This window comes from Schistocerca nitens, chromosome 5 (genome assembly GCF_023898315.1).
Source record: "Schistocerca nitens isolate TAMUIC-IGC-003100 chromosome 5, iqSchNite1.1, whole genome shotgun sequence".
In the NCBI taxonomy this organism is placed as follows: Eukaryota; Metazoa; Arthropoda; class Insecta; order Orthoptera; family Acrididae; genus Schistocerca; species Schistocerca nitens.
In genome coordinates, this window is record NC_064618.1 from 120,968,727 (window position 1) to 120,985,680 (window position 16,954).

The window sequence follows — 16,954 nt, forward strand, 5'->3', positions numbered from 1 at the left end:
TTGCTCGCTTACCATTAATCTGAGGTACTGTTTCGCAGGTGGCTCTCCCACCGGACTCCCTCCTCCGTTTCTCCATATCTCCTCCATCTCCGATGCTCTTTGAAATTCTGAGTGTAGCTATCAGCAAATGCAGGAAATGAAAGGTCTTCTACTACATGTCCAGAAACGAGATTTGAGTCGAAGTATATGAAACAGAGACATGCTCTAAATTCCATGCCGTTTGCCAAATTAAATCGTAACGTTAATATAATGAGAATGGAACATTAAACCACAAAGAATATCAAGTACAGCGGCCAACATTAACCCACAGGTGTAGCGTCAGGGTCGTGGATCAGTTGAATCGCTATCACGGGTTCAATGATTGCGGATAAAAATTGCCCAACCGAGATTCTACAATTAGGAGATACGGGAGGCACGTCGTGAAAGAATAATGTTACTCTGTGCCGGTAAGACACATGCGGCCCAACATCATAAGCAATGAATTAGATAATGTTGTTGTTGTTGTGGTCTTCAGTCCTGAGACTGGTTTGATGCAGCTCTCCATGCTACTATATCCTGTGCAAGCTTCTTCATCTCCCAGTACTTACTGCAACCTACATCCTTCTGAATCTGCTTAGTGTATCCATCTCTTGGTCTCCCTCTACGATTTTTACCCTCCACACTGCCCTCCAGTACTAAATTGGTGATCCCTTGATGCCTCAAAACATGTCCTACCAACCGAGCCCTTCTTCTAGTCATGTTGTGCCACAAACTTCTCTTCTCCCAATCCTATTCAATACCTCCTCATTAGTTACGTGATCTACCCACCTTATCTTCAACATTCTTCTGTAGCACCACATTTCGAAAGCTTCTATTCTCTTCTTGTCCAAACTAGTTATCGTCAATGTTTCACTTCCATACATGGCTACACTCCATACAAATACTTTCAGAAACGACTTCCTGACACTTAAATCTATACTCGATGTTAGCAAATTTCTCTTCTTCAGAAACGATTTCCTTGCCATTGACAGTCTACATTAGATAATAATAAAACCGATAAATTATAAATTCAATGTTTGGAAAACAAGCATAATTATGAAGAAATATCATCACCTGGAAAGAAACTTTATTTGAAAAGGATTCAAATTCAAGTGAATGTGACCTATTTACAGCACACAATGGTACCAGCGAGTAATTTTTGAAGAGGATATGTAATGTACAACGTCATTGTTCAGGTTAAGTGACTAAAATACCACCGACTTTTCCATTTCATTTACGCCCTGTAACTGAGCAGAGAACGTTAACCTAGTATGTTAACCTAATTGTTGTTAATTTATTTTGTTTTTATAGCTTTTCCCAACTTTTAGCCTAATACAAAAAGATACAAAGTGACTTATAGCGAGTAAAACAGTGGATTTCTTGTGACTTACGTTTTCTCACTGAGTGCTTTCTCGTATCAGTGACATTCGCCATAAATATGGTTTGTGATTGCTTTGTCTACAGATTTTGACATTTTATCAGTATTCTGACACTCCAGAATATGATTTGTGATTGCTTTGCCTGCGGATTTTTGACATTTTACTAGTGTTCTGGCATTCTACAATCAGGGTCCTAGTAGAATCACAGCGACACAAACGTATTTCACACAAACCTCATTACCAGGAGCGCTGCTTCATACACGCCTCAAAAAAATGGGGCAAAAGCAAAATTCGTTAATTGTTACTAACGTGTTAACAACAAACTTTTTAATGAGATACTGATGTGTAAGTATGGTTCTGAACCTGAAAATATTGAAGATGACATTCACTGGGAAGGTGACATCTTCTACTAAGAAACAAATTATAGGGCTACGTTTAACTGAAAAAATTAAAACATTTATGAAATCTGGTAAGAGAACTAATTAAAAGAAACAAATGTTTCTTCAAAGATTTAAAGTACAAAGTAATCGACTAGATTACAATATTATCGTAACAAGGGCATAAAATACCCTTCCCACCCCATCCATCCCCTATCCCAGTTATTATTGCTTTGATTAATGTCTGAAGTGCCACATGCCATGACATGAGTGAATGTGGACAACGGTGAATTCATCAGGGATGGAAACCTATTTGGTACCCAGAACTGCGAACTGTAAAGCCGCTTACGTTCAGTGAGACGAGGTGTGAGGAAACAAGTGCGGAATTCCGTTCCAAAATTTTTGGTATTTTTGAGGCGCTCTGTACTCGGTCCGCGCTGCCAAATGGATTCGATTTCTTCCTTATGTGCAGACACATGACGTCACAGTTATTTTAAGGCACTGGGCAGCATTGATTTTGAAAAGAGAATGGACAAGAAAACAAGGGAAATCATTTGAGGACGTAATTTTATCTTTGGTAGTTAATCATAGCGGTATAAATGAGCTAATCCTTTGTATTCATATCTTGTATTTACCAGAACTGTGGAAGTTTCGTTTTTATACACCGGTTCTAACAAAACAGCAGAGAGAATTCTGCCTGTAATGAATAATGTACCTGGTACTTATTGAACGGAATGCAAATGGGAAAGGTATTGATTATGCAGCTGATATTATCAGTTGCTGCCAAGGCCAGGCAGCCTTTCAGTCAAACAGTTGCTCATTGTAGCTGTCATGTACCCAGCTAACAACATTTTATGGGTTGCTGCAACTCAAGAAATATCATACCGTGAACCTTTTATTCTGCAACTGATCTCGTATACAATGGCTAGGTAGAAGACCGGAAAAACAGTGCGAAACAAAACTTTAGCCTGGAACTTTGAATTTCTTGTGAAATGTTCTATTGTTGAGCTGTCCAGTTGTACAAACGTAATGGCTTGGGATCGAGTCCCAGCGCAAAACACAGTTCTCATCTGTCGCGTATTTTATCTAATATCACGTACGCTTTTTAGACCTCTCGTTCTGTAAGATTATTATCGAACACGTAATCTAACATGTGTGTGATTTCCAAACGTTTTCTAAATAAACTAACGTCTGTTTCACAAGGTGGTACTAGCCTTTCTAATCGGCATCACCAAAATAGCTTTGAAGATAATGGCGGTGCCTGGATATTAAAGTTAAGTATATATGCTGACCGTGGAAACAATGTGGGGTCTTGATCACTCGTCGCTAGTTGGGTGCCTAAGGGATGCAGCGTTCTCGTGATGCTAAACATTATTCGAACAAATAATATTAGTAGTTTTACTTCTACAAAGCAATTGACTATACTTCACTTTGGAGATTTACAAATAGTAGTCGCAAGCTACATTATTTAGAGTCCTTGATATATGAACTGTTCAGGCAAGTTGACACACGTCACTGATAACTAACGTCCGGGACCCGGTGACGATCTACGTGTCAGAAGCTAGAAGGAGTGTCTCTTGTGTTCCCTTATTCCAGGTGTCGGTGTTGACTTGGCGCGGTCCAATTCCGCGCACCTTTGGCCGCCGTTTCCTCACCGCCTTCTCTGCTCTTGTGTTCCGCATCTTCGTCTTCGTTCCGGCGCTTGTGGTTACGCCAGAACAATCATACTAATGAATCCACTCTGTCCTGGGATTCAAATAATGAAACTGATGTGTTCTTCTTCCTTGGTGGGATTCCCACCCAGCTCTCACACTCAAGCTCCTACAGTAAACTCAAAATACTTTGAGGTCATCTGTGCAGTTTCCAGCAACAACGAATTGCCATAAATGTGAAGTTAATTTCATTAAGCAGGTGTGAATCAGTTCACTTAAATTGCATGAATTATATGGAAACGGTTATTTCAAAAGCGTACTACAAAAGAATTGTAATGATTTGTAAAATTCCATTCATTAAGATTTTGTGTCATTAATATTTCATGTTTTTCTCTACCTTCAGCTGCTTCCGATTAGTACGCAGACAACAATAAGTGAAGAAGTTTTCACGTGATCCGCAATTTCAAGTCCTATGAATACCTAAAAAGGAATCCAGTATTGAGAACAACTGTTATACGAAGAAAAAAATGGAACTGTTCTAACCAATAATTGAAAATACTGTGATTTTACGTATTACCAAATACTTAAGATTTGTATACTAACGGGAAATGTTTGTAATTAACTCCTGGCATTCCCCCTCTTTTCACGGTTTCCCAATTCAATTGTTTCCATCTTCGAGGAGTCCACCACCTCTCATAATGAGGTTTAGGTTCGGTTTACCTTCATCGTCTCAATTAAACTCTTCATTTGACACCTGGCTTCTGCTGAAACAATAATACCTTACAACTCTCCCACCCAGCTTGTAACAAATAATTACGAGTTGTCATCTTGCATTGTAAACGTAGCGTGCCGTGCGACCAGGAGGAGAGCGGATTTGGGTTCTAACGCCGACGTCGGCCACTGGGCCGTTGTACTCGCATACGTTACACATTGTTGTTGTTGTCTTCAGTCCTGAGACTGCTCTGATGCAGCTCTCCATGCTACTCTATCCTGTGCAAGCTTCTTCATCTCCCAGTACTTACTGCAACCTACATCCTTCTGAATCTGTTTAGTGTATTCATCTCTTGGTCTTCCTCTACGATTTTTACCCTCCACGCTGCCCTCCAATGCAAAATTGGTGATCCCTTGATGCCTCAGGACATGGCCGACCAAACGGTCCCTTCTTCTTGTCAAGTTGTGCCACAAACTCCTCTTCTCCCCAATTCTATTCAACACCTCCTCATTAGTTATGTGATCTTCCCATCTAATCTTCAGCATTCTTCTGTAGCACCACACTTCAAAAGTTTCTATTCTCTTCTTGTCCAAACTATTTATCGTCCATGTTTCACTTCCATACATGGCTACACTCCATACAAATACTTTCAGAAACGACGTCCTGACACTTAAATCTATACTCGATGTTAACAAATTTCTCTTCTTCAGAAACGCTTTCCTTGTCATTGCCAGTCTACATTTTATATCCTCTCTACTTCGACCATCATCAGTTATTTTGCTCCCCAAATAGCAAAACTCATTTACTACTTTAAGTGTCTCATCTCCTAATCTAATTGCCTCAGCATCACCCGACTTAATTCGACTACATTCCATGATCCTCGTTTTGCTTTTGTTGATGTTCGTCTTATATCCTCCTTTCAAGCCACTGTCCATTCCGTTCAACAGCTCTTCCAAGTCCTTTGCTGACTCTGACAAAATTACAATGTCATCGGCGAACCACAACGTTTTTATTTCTTCTCCATGGACTTTAATACCTACTCTGAATTTTTCCTTTGTTTCCTTTTACTGCTTGCTCAATATACAGATTGAATAACATCGGGGAGAGGCTACAAACCTGTCTCACTCCCTTCCCAACCACAGCTTCCCTTTCATTTCCCTCGACTCTTATAACTGCCATCTGGTTTCTGTACAAATTGTAAATAGCCTTTCGCTCCCTGTATTTCACCCCTTCAACCTTTAGAATTTGAAAGAGAGTATTCCAGTCAACATTGTCAAAAGCTTTCTGTAAGTCTATAAATGCTAGAATCATAGGTTTGCCTTTCCTTAATCTAGCTTCTAAGATAAGTCGTAGGATCAGTATTGCCTCACGTGTTCCAATATTTCTACGGAACCCAAACTGATCTTCGCCGAGGTCGGCTTCTACCAGTTTTTCCATTCGTCTGTAAAGAATTCGCGTTAGTATTTTGCAGCTGTGACTTATTAAACTGATAGTTCGACGTTACAAATACTCTCTATGAATCTGAAGACTTACTATTAGATATCAATCGATATTTTTCCTAGTTTGTATACAAAATTCTATATATATAACAGATCCATACTGCTAAAACTTCAAAGCAATAACTTCAATACTTTCGGAGATATGAATTTTTACCTAAAACACATAGTAATCTTGCTGGCAGTGTGATACCGATTTAGGTATTTTAGTGTATTCATCTATAGTTTCAACTGAAACTACAACCAAGAGGATAGGTTTATACAATCTAATTTTATGGAATTTTCTTTAGTTTCATTGCCGCGGACTCCTGACGTAATTACCGGTACACGGGAAAATTATTATTTCATTCTGTTCTGAATGTGTGAGTGTTTTGGAGAGAATGAAAGAGTGAATGGAGGACATACGCAGAATGATATTTTACTAAAGTTATGAAAATATAAGCGTGAGAAAGTTGTTGTGTAATAGGGGAATTTATGAAGTATGTCCGTGTGAGGCTGATTGAGTAAAAGGCATCCAGATGGGGCGTTGGTATTAAATTTATTAGTAATTTAATTTGTAGAAAGGTATCGTATTTTGTTTTCATTGCACTTTATCTTGTTTCGGAATTACGAGATTCCTAGTCTAAATTACGTTTGGTGAGCTGATTGGCTGACATTAGAAATACCGGGTGTAGAGAAGTGCTCCAGATAATCTGATTGGCTGCTTATCATACTAGCCAATAGCTCAGCATTTTCCGCGAGTTTATGTAGAGCTTTGTGCATCAGATCTATGCGTCAAAAGCTGTCTTCTGGTAAACACGTAAGTTAAATCGCGCGGATCAAATTTGTCCCAAAATGGAGAAATGCGATCGTTTGAACGGTTCTCGTGTCGTTGACAAAAATGAACTACAATATTGAGCATTTGGTGAACGTTTGGGCGTTGTGAGTGGTTTATTTTATGAGATATTGGCAAGTGAACCTTCCATGTCGTGTATTATTAACTCCACGTGGCGTGTTTCGTGCAGATTACGAGACATTATAGCGAGCACGTCCGCATATGACTACTGAACGAGTGACTGTGTTAACTCGCAAGTAGTCGTGGGTCAGTGACTGATTACCACGTTTAAATTATTGGGTCACACTAAATATCTTCTGGCTGTTTTTTGGTGTGAACGTGTAACAGCGACAGTCAGTAACATTGCATTCTTAGCGTCGGGATATTAAATAAGGACTTGATAGCCATTTTCTGTGCTTTGAATATGCTTTGAAGACAATAAACTAGCTCACAGGAAATTTTAGAGATTTTTCAAATGAGTCATGCAATATTCAACGTTCGATAGTCTAACATTCAGATGCTGCCCATGCACCGGAGTTATGTAGCCTTTGGTTGGTAGATATGTAGTAGAATTTTGCCAATGCTACGTTTGTTGTCTAAACCAGTATATAGCAAGGCAGAGTGAAGGGGAAGACAACGTGAAGCATATCCTGGTAGGTGGACAGATGGTTTAAAGCGTAGTGAGAAAGCGACCCGCCATGTCGGAAGCTTTATTTGAGTTTTATAAAATCTCATCTTCTCTTATTAATGTATATCTGTCCAATATAAAGCTTATAAGTGAACTGCAAACATCTGAAACACTAACGCCAGGTTACGCTGTGACGTATGACTTCAGCTTGACATTAACAGTCAGGTGGATTACCGCAGCTGTAAGTTTTTATCTTTATAATGGTCCCCTGTACTTCTCCTTATTTTCTGTAATTAATTTTTCGATATTACCCTTCTATGCACTCTGCTTAAAGTTTTGTAAGAGTATTGCATAACCAGCTGCTTGCTCCTTAATATGATGCACAACTTCCTGACTTCGAACAGCACTTAACCTGTTTCCAATCTCTGTCTTATGTATTGCATATCCCTCTCGTATGGCAATTAAATCATCTTACAGTGATTTATTCTAATCTTCCAAAGCTTCCCTTAACTTAACCTAAGTTCCTCTGATTGCAACAAATTTCTTGTCAAACAGTAGTATTTCTCCCATCATATTCAAACTAAATCTCCCCTCATCTAATTAGTGAGTTCACTAAACCTACTCTAAATGTCCTCCCCAGTACATCCAAATGTACCTCCCGAGTTCTCGATTTGTTCCTTTAATTTTTATGTACTAGTCTCTAATCGTGCATCTAATTTCTGACTTTGTTCTTTTACATCGTACTTGCTTCCTTGAAGTCTTTCAGTGTCTCCAACAGTAAACGTCTCTCATCTGATCAAAATTAAGTGAGGGGATGAAGTGATATTCTGCTGTTGAACTCGAATATTGAAGATAGGAGTGGGTGCAGAGTTATCTGGCAAAATTTCAAATGTGACAGTGGATTCAAATTGATCAGTTACTTCAGACCCACTTGAGACTCCAGTCACAGTAACAAAACTTGTTTCCTGAATTGAAACTGTAGCACTACTAACGTCAACAATTTTTCACTTGATTATTCAACACCTACGAGAACCACTATAAACAGAGTGACACTTGTGCTTGGTTGTCATACAGCAGTAGGGTTTTCATTCCTGTCAATAGTTCTACCCATTATGCTACTCTCATCTCTCTCTGGTTTCCAGTAATTCTGACCATATTGCAAAAAGTGAGGAGACAACAAATTAATGAACACGCTTCAGTATGACAACCTTATGCCCCGTATACACAGCTGGAAATAAATTAGTACACACTTTTAGACGTTTCCAATTCAGTCAATATTTATTGCTGCATCAGTGCATATGGATTACATGAAACGATTGTATTTACATGTCAGTAACAGAACGGGTTGTGAGGCATCGATCTACGCTGAAACACCCATAGTAGTACGTGTTTTACTCTTCACGAGAAGCAATGCATATTATCCGGTTCAAACAATACATCACTTTATTGTTGCACGAACAGCAAAAGAACGGGTTTAACAATACTCTGCACGCACTGGGCGCAGGTTATCGTCCCCTTAACAAGCACCAAAGACGAACGAGAGTTGCAGCTTATCGCACCCCAGACCACAAGGCCTCATGTGGGGCCAGTGTGTCTAGAACGAATGCACTCTACGAGACAGCGGTCACCACGTCAATGTCTCAAGCGCAACTGACCATCACTTGCATATAGTCAGAATCTGATTTCATCTTTAAGCACCACGGCGCACCATTCCATCTTCCAAGTGATCTCTGACAACACCAGTCGAGCTACACCCGTCGATGCTGTGGCGTGAGTGAAAGACGGGCTAAATGTGTGCGGACCTATAGTCCCACTAATAACAGGTTTGCAATAGTTTGTGTTTACACGTCTGGGCACACAAACCCTCTTATCTGTTCTGTGGTAACTGTCCCATCTACCACTACAGCCTGTACAGTACGACGATCCTGGCGAGCGTCTGCGCTTTGTGGGCGTCCAGAACCTCGTATAGGTGTGTGAGAATATTCACGAGACCACCGATACCGGCATCGTTGCACAGCTGACACAATACGTCGAACTTCTGTGGTAGTTCTCCGAAACAACATCCCGCCACTCAGAAGGCCAGAATCTGACTCCTTTAAGACTCGTTCAGTTGACAACAGAAAGCACGAGTGCGTCTCCGTGGCATAGTTTCCCGCTTGCTTCACGAGTTTGCCATACACTAAACCTCCTGGCAGTGAGCATTCCCTATTAAAGGGCAGAAACAGATGCCACTGTGGTAGCTATGCCACTACGCTATCTGTTGGCGGAGGACATTTAAACCGTTATCAGTATATTTCCTGCCCCCAGATTGCCTATGCCGTCATCAGGCCATAGTCGACGTCGTGTTTCCAGATGTACCAAGTTTTTTCTCCGGCGGTGTGGAGATGTAGTGATTGAGAATAAAACAAGTATCAATAAGGAAATGATGTACTACCCTGACACCAGAACCACTGTACGCCACCACAAACGCTGAAATGTAAAATTATAGTACCACATTTTGTTCCTCAATAACCAAAAGTATAATCAAGGACCAAAAAAGAACTGAGGGAAGTCTTAAAAATAAAAGTTTCTCGCAGCTACACAAACTACTTAAAAACAAATTATCAAAATGCTGATATTAATCGCAAACGGTAAATCGTCACTGCTAGTAGAGGAAGGCACCCAGAACTTAAGATATGCTCTTCTGTAATTTCAAAATTATTCTGTGCAAATAAGTGAAGATATCTGTTGGAAGTAATCGTCACAGTACATGTTACAACTCATACAAAATGTTATGTTTTTATACTATGGACCTACAAGTTTCGAATAGTTTGCACTGAATATGACCATACAGAGACCAAATTCGGTCTGCAAAATATTTACGACCGATGCTACCATTCCTAATGGAATTAGACATAAGAGCACAGCATGCCTTCCCAGATCACAAAATATTTTCCGATCCAGTATATTCGTCCAAGGATTAAAAAAATAAAACCAAATCACAATAACCATTAATCCCAATGCATGTAGCACCCGCAAGAGGTTTAGACAGATTCGTACCCTACAACACAGAAAAATTGTCTCATTCATCACGAAAAAGGCTTTGGGGGGTTGACCATTTTCAGTACACTCCAGAGACTTCCAAATTTTCTCCACTGTCAATCATAACTGTCTTACTGGTAATAGAATCTTACTCCATCATCAGTTACCGTATAATTTCTTTCACAAAGCCACATGAATTCCAGAACTGTATTTCTTCAAAAAGAATCAAATTAGCAGTTAAGAACGGATACAATGCGTAACCATATGAATATTCAAAGCATTCGCACAGTTGCTGTTCAATAATAACGAAATTCTCAAACACGAATCACGCACAACGATATGCTTTAAATTCGATGCAAAAGATAAGTTACAGATTTCAATATTCATATTGTATCCCTGTACCACAGTTCCATCAACAAATTCTTTAACGCAAATGTCATGTCACGGTCACAAAAAACAACTTAGTAGGACATTCACTTAAATCCACTTCGCAAAAGTGTAAAATGTCATACAATATCAACAGAATCTTGGAAAAAAGTAAACACCTCACAAAACTCAATTTCCAGTTCTTATATTTATACAACGTTACCAGTGCTAAATCCTAATAAATTCATCAAGTTGCTTAACCTCGTTAGAAGTCAACCTACGCAAAACAACATCCATATACACCATGAACCCTCACTAGTATTGCAAAATAACTTAATCATAAATGTATGTAGTATTTTTCTCCATCTGGTGACTCTGAGTTTGCTCTAAAGTAAAAATTACTAATTAAGAGTAATCTAATTTAGAAAAATATGAAATACACATGTATGTCCAATACAATTTCAGCCCTAACATGGCCTTAACGCAGGAAATTTGGCGCCCATCTTCTGTTAAGGAGAACTGAAGTTTCACCACACTACAACCAATAAGAAAGTCAGAGTAAACTGAATCATTACACTGGTTATACACTACTCCTGTAGCGTACCATACATTCGGAAGAGACAGAACAATAATTTGTCTAAGATTTTACATAGGCCTCATACTACCTTGCATAGATACCATTCTTCTGTCAATATGATTATATTAATCAAACAGTAGGGAGTAGAGCAGCAAATATGTGAATGCAAAATCAGAAAGAGATGTACATTATAACTCATTTAAACCATTCTAAGGAACTACAGATAATCATGAACGTATGACCACTTGAAATTCACAGCGCAACGTCACACAGGAAAATATTAGTCACTCAGGTTTTAGTTTCTGAAAGCAAGAGTTGTGTTAATCATCCTGCTCCGAAGTTTCAAATCATAGAACTTGTGTAGAAGTAAGGTAGGATCTACCCAAACGAAAAAAGCTGACACTGAGTTATTCCCAAAGTATTCTCCGACTGCATGTACATATCATAGAAAGATATATTAATTTACCCCTACAGTTTATAAGCATACTAAATATTTATTAATACTGTTAAAGCAACAATAATACATGTAGCAGAAGATCTCCACATAACCAACAACAACAAGTCACCAAAACGCGTGGTGATGCCTTCTACATTGTAATGAATCATTGAGGTATTTGATTAGAAAGCACTGAATCTAAGGTTTCTCTAGCATTATTAAATGAATAAAACATGACTTTAAAGTAATATAATCACATTAATATCATCAAGGCAACTCAAGTAATATAATCATCATATACTTAACAAAAATTCTCCTGTCAAAAGAAACATACATCATCAGTCTTCTCTTACACTTTACAAATAACTTCAACCTGTGACAGAGAATTTTCTCCTCTATAAGTTGTGTGATACCTTTTATCTATGATATATAGTTTTAATGCAGACCAAAGTGTAATTTGTGTTTCCATTCAAGAGGAAGGAAATGCTAAATAACAGCAAAAATGTATTTATAAACGAATCAAATTTAATTTATAATCATGTGTTTTGTGGTGTTGTAAATAATGTAAAATTTTATTAAACATAGTAGTACCAATGTAGTACCCAGGAGAGGGCGATACTTTAGGCCCGCCACAGAGAAATATACACAAAAAGCTAATTTCCTTTGTTGTTTTTAACTTTTATTAACAACTTCCTTTTAAATGGCACGCTCCTGAACCTGAAAATATCTTTTAACACAGTCTACGCAGTATGAAGACGTTTTCTGTAATGTGTAAATAGAGAACAGGGCAGTGCTCAACTACCACAAAAAAAATTTTGAAAAACATAATTTCGTTAACGTTTGTTGACTTTTATTCACAACTCTCTTTTTAAACTTGAAAGTTTAGCGTGACATTTACTGTGGAAAGTAACATTTACTAGTAAGATTAACAGTATTGGGTTACGTTTTACTGAGAAGTTCAAAACCATTATGTGATCTGGTATAAGAAATCACTAAAGAAACAAATATTGTTTTCAATGTAAGTATAATGTACGTAATTAGAATACAATATTTTCAAAAGGTAGCCATAAAGTACCCCACACTCCTTGACATTTCAAGGTTTAATACCAACTGTAAGTAGAAAGTGCTGTGGTCTAACAGGTTAAAAATTATCAATGTAATTTTATCGTGGAGGAAGAGACAGCTTTTGGGGGAGAGAGAACTTGTCTGTTCCGTTATTGAAGACGTTAGTCCATTTCTTATGGAAGGAAGTTGTTGACAATTATCAGATAGTAAAATTTCGAGTGGAGACTCGAATAACTGAGAGAGTGGAAAGCACTTTTGGAAATTTCGGGATGAGCAAAATGAAGGTCTTGCTGAAGCTGCGTCACAGTCGTTGTTATAATCAGTCATTAAGGTTAGTATGTTCCGATCACTAAGCAAGATTGAAACAAGACATCAGAAGAACAAGAAACGGCAAGGTTTTTCGACAGGGGAATGTGAGTATTCGGAACAATAGTAGTGACTGCCTGTGGTCGAGGTAAGAGTTATTTGTCTCAACTGAAAGTAGTGGAGAGGCGATGAAAAAGGGCGGAAAAGTGAATTTTTTAATTAAAAGGTGACTATGAGGCAAGCTTCTAGTGCTGGGATAACCAGACTGCAAACACTGCATCGAGTCTCAGTGTTATTTATTGCGAAGGCCAAGCACTGATTTAGTACTGTAATGAAAATCTTTAATAAGTTGTCATCTCATTACATAAATTATTGCCATGTTGTCCAGTTTTATGAAAAAAATATTGTGTATTTATGAACTCATCCAGTGGAATTAGTTTAAGTACTGCGTTACAAGCATTTCAAGAAGCTTTATTTTTAGTTCGGCAAAGGAACAGCAGTTTAAATCATTAACACCTTTCAGCTAATTTGTTCATTTAAAAAGGAAATCAACTCGTCATTGCGAACTTCCTTTGGTTCAATGGTCCATCTTCTGCTCCACAGATCCATCGATTATCCTCTGCTGCAGCAATTATATCACAGGTGAGAGAAATAGTCCTCCTTCTTTGGGCAACCATTTTTATAACAAACAGGCTAATGCTTATATGTGAACTAAATAACATGCTACAGAAATTACTAGGTATAAATAGTAGCAGACAACTTGAGAACAGTGTCAGCTATTCTGAAAGGTAGTAATAAAATTAAGTACTTCCATTAAGTACTTTTCATATACTGGGTGTAAACTAGATTCTGGCTTGCAATCTATTATTTCGCATTATCGAACATAAGTTAAACAGAAAAACCTCGTATACGTGAGAGAGAAATTTGAAATCATTAATTACTTGTTTCAGTCTTCTTGATAATATAGTTTTGTGTAAAGATTAGTTCAATTGTGGCACTATGATGGCAAATTAATGAAGGACAGTATACAGCATTAGAAACTTTGTTACAGCTTTTTCTCACTACACCTTCAGCGCGGTTTCAATTAATTATTTCCAGATTATTTAACGGAGTTTCAATATGTTTATAACAGATCGAACACTAATAACTCTGCACAGGAAAATTAGCGCTAACGACATAACTGCTGGCTGAATCGTGATGTTACCTATTGACATGGCCTGTGCTAGTATGTACACATTACACCAAAGCAGTCTGCAGCATGTGTTACTCTCAGAAATTCCCAGAAGCACATTCACAGCAATTGCACAATCTCATATTATGAAGTTACACCAAGTCCACACTATTACATTTAAGGAAAACCAAATCTGAATATTTGCAGCATGAATAACCTTGTTTGATATATCGTTGAAAAAATCATGCAAACAGTAATAAAAGTAAATTTGCAGAAGACTGTCAAGAGTGTATATGAACTGCATACACTAATCTGATACAACCAAAAAATTATTACAGAACCGCAAATAAACTGAATAATATGCTCAGAAGATCTAAACACGAAATCGTGGCTAAACGCCAACACATGAAATTCAGCGCTTGACAGGATTCTGCCTAATGTAGTTCTGATAAATAATAGTCAATTTTGATGTGGAAGTATTTGAAGGCTGTACCTTATATAAAGTGTGGTACACTAATCGAACTAAGCTTTGCAACATGAGAGACAATTTACACAAAAAAATAGTCTTTCGGATGCTTTTGAACATAATGTATATTTATAAAATTTATATGAATCTTCTGTAATTTGATTAATGACACAGGTCGTTGGGGTACTTTTAAACTTGATGCTAAATTAAGATTGTTTGGGTACTTCTGAACACTGCAGTTACATACTGATTCGTTTTAACTGATAGTAAAATATTGGAGCCGTGATTAAGAGATCTAAATGTGGATATGTTGACACAAAAATGTGTTGACTGGTATATTTCCAACATAAAAGGCATGGTATGATGATCTCGTGGTGGAAATATTATGACGTCACTGAAAGTAGACTAAAGGTTGTGCTGTCATGATGAAAGCGTTGTATCAAGGCCGTGTGGCTTATGAAGTCATGAGTAGTGCAGAGACCGGCGTGCATGATGTTGCAGATTATAAGCGAAGGGAATAAGATTGCCCATAGGTAGGCTACTGGCAACGCAACCATGTGACTCTTCCCTGCTGACGCAAGTCATAGCAATGAAGTGGTGTGTATGTGACAACCGATTGCATGAAACACCACAGTAAGATGGATCGACGCGAATACTGACAGAAAGGAAGAAATGAAATATTTTATCTGGACGTTAGCCTGACCACATCATGTATACAGTTCCCTAATCGTTGGTTTATCACTGTGGACTGTAGAACCTACCTACAGCGAATGGTATGAAACCAGAAGCCTCTATTTCGTATTATCTTGCCAGCCAACGTAATTTTCAACATTCCTCTATAAATCTTATCCCAAACGCTTCAATTATCTTCCTCTTCAGCTTTCAATAGTCCGCCTTTCTTTTCCTAACTGTGTTCCAAACGTAAAACTTCTGACGTTTCCTCCGCAAATTAAGATCACTGTTTGGTACTAGCAGACTTCTTCTGGCCAGGAACATCCTGTTGGCCCGTAATGCTCTGACGTTTATGTCCTCATTGTTTCGTGTGTCCCACGTTAGCTGAGTACTTTACCTATTTCTTGTCTCCCAGTTTTGATGTCATGGCGAAACTTATTTCTGCTAGTCCTCATTTCTTTCCTCTTTCTTCAGTTTACTCTGAATTCATTACTTGTGCACATTAGGCTGTTCTTTGTCTTTAACAGACCCTGGAATATTTCGTCTTCACTGATACGGTTTCACTCAGAATTTTATTCTCTCTCCTCAACCTTTCTTTCATTTCCGTCTTTGATTGTTCGATGTATAGACTGAACAATGGGTACGAAAGACTTCATCCCTGTCTTAAACACTTCCTAACCTGAGAACTTCTATCTTGATCTTCCATTCTATTCTCTGCCTCGCAATGCGGCATAAAAACTGTGATAATAAGAAGACTCTAACCAACAGAGACGAGAGCGTAGTGTCACGACTTGTAATTAACAGTCCGTTGGAAAGTCCTTAGGAACTGCTGCAGTTAGTAAATGCAGGCCAAACAGTTCACGAGGAAACATTTCGAAGGTAACCGCAGAAAAATCTGCAATTGTTCAATGGAGCAAGAAACACAGTAACTGGACAGCACCTCACTGTAGGCATCCAGTATAGTCCGACGAATCACGATTTTCGCTCTTTCTAAATGATGTAAGGCGTCGATATCACAAACAGCTAAATGAATTTTGGAGAGGATGTTGTTCAAGCTGTAGGTGGTTCATTTACGTTTTTCGTCGTTTTCGATACCGTACCTGAGTCCACTCGTCCAGGTCACCACAGAAACGAACCAGGATGGCTGCTTCAACGTTCTTGGTGATCATCTACCTCAACGAATGGAAGCCTTTATCAAGACTACAGGCGATATTAAGTAGTATCAGCGTCGTGTTTCCCAAGGCTGACTATTTTTTTCTTTGTTTTTTGTCTTTGTGTTTCTAAATGTTCTCTGAGAAAAAGTTAATACTTCGGATTCCCATGAAAACGTAACAAATCTCGCCAATATCAGGTTGATCCTACGATTTCCTTATCGTGTTCCCATGTATGTTATAACTGTGGGCATATAATTTTATGAAATTACCGTTAACGACCATTTATTAGTTTATTAGAGATACTGAAATAACCAGTGTCTGTACAACTCCAACGAATGCCAGAATTAATTAAATGTAATTTTGTAGAGTTGAAATAAGCACAGTAGAGTCCAAAATGGCATTCTTCCATTTTGGCATCTATATATTTCATTAAATGTTTTTTAAGTGATGTACACCTTAGCATTAAGTACGCTGTTTTTTCTAATCCAGCTGGTGGCATCTTGCAACAGAAGGAAGTGGGTGATGTAAAGACATCCGGGTTTAGGGTTCAGTATAGTTCCTGTGTAACTAAAACCTACTGTCAAAGTGGATCCTCTCAAAAGATCATGGTCGATTTCGTCCACCACTCTAAGTGAGCGGTCAGT